Raw genomic sequence first — 1,488 nt, 5'->3', positions numbered from 1 at the left:
CCCTCTCAGAAGCGAAGGGTCCATTGTCCAGAAAGATCCAGTGCTGGAGCCCATTTACCATAAATGGCCCAGTTCCGAAACTCTTCCATCAAACCTGCCCTGCCAGCACTTCGAACACCAGCCTGCTCCCCATCACCCCTGAAACTCGCCTGAGCCCTGGATCTGAGCTCTGCCTCCTCCTTGCAGGTCAATTTAGCAATAAACGCTTCTTCTCCTTTTTTTTTCTCAAAAGCCCATGTCATAGCCTTGGCTCCTACGCACACATAGGGCTGCAGGCCCTCGCTCCATAGCAGGAGCAAGAGCAATAAATAAATGTGCCTCTTGCTACCTTAATGAGGTGACTTTTGAAAACACCTAAGGTTGAGGGCTGGTTGCATAGAGCCACCATGTGATTGGAGGCTGGAACGTAACCCCACCACACCAGCTTCCTGGGGGAGGAGCTGGAGAGTGTGTTCACTCACCAATGCTCAGTGATTTCATCAGCAGGGCCTGTGTGCTGAAGCCTCCACAAAACCCACCAGGATGGGGTCAGAGAGCGTCCGGGCGGTGAACTCAGGAGGATTTGTGGGGAGTGGCCCCTCGGGGGGCATGGAAGCTCCAGGCCTTTTGCACATACCTTGCCCTGCGCGTCCCTTCCACCAGCTGTTCCTGAGTTATACTACACTGGTCATCCACAGTTATATGTTTCTCTGAGTGCTGTCAGCCATTCTAGTGATTAGCCAAAGCCAAGGAGGGACGGTCGTTGGAGCCTTCAGTCTACAGCCAGGGAGTCACAAGCACAGGTGATAGAGCCCAGGCCCTGGGACCTTTCAGTTCGCAGGCCGATGCTCTAACCACTGAGCAAAATCGGCCAGGGCTCAGAATAATTTTTTAATGATTTTCCTAAATCCCCAAACTTAGAGATCTCTTCATTTCTTCATCTTCACCGTACCTCATCGAATAGACATGACCTTGAATGATATCACCTTTCACACATAATCTCTAATTTGGCACTTCCCTTCAAAAGCAAGCGTTAAGGCTAACATTTTGCTGATTCGGCCACTGTAAAGATTTCCACCTTTGCTTCAATTATATTATCACTTGTCTCAGCAAAAGACTTTTGTTGCCCAGTCATTTTTAAAGAACAATAAGGTCAAATTGCAAAAAAGATAAGCAAGTGCTTGCAAAAACCACAGGCTGCATGGAAGTGTCTTTCTCCCAGGCTGGGTGCAGAAGGCGCCCGGCCCCGCCCCCTCCAGCAGTTGCTGTAAGTGAGGTGCCTCCACCTGGATATCCCCGGGCACTGGGTGGGGGTTCCACACTCAGGAGAAGCACCACCTCGCTAAGTATTTTAAAGCCCGTGATATTGCCACTTATAATAAGAAATATACATTTTGTCATTGTCCCTTTTCTGGCACAGAGCTCCTAAAACTCTTGGAATTTCCTAAGTCCTAAGCGTATAACTGCAGAACCAGCTCAAACTGGTCCTTGTTTCTAACAAGGTACTAA

Source organism: Myotis brandtii, unplaced genomic scaffold (genome assembly GCF_000412655.1).
Source record: "Myotis brandtii unplaced genomic scaffold, ASM41265v1 scaffold698, whole genome shotgun sequence".
NCBI classification, from domain to species: domain Eukaryota; kingdom Metazoa; phylum Chordata; class Mammalia; order Chiroptera; family Vespertilionidae; genus Myotis; species Myotis brandtii.
The sequence above is the reverse complement of the archived record's forward strand: the minus strand, read 5'-3'. Positions refer to the sequence as shown.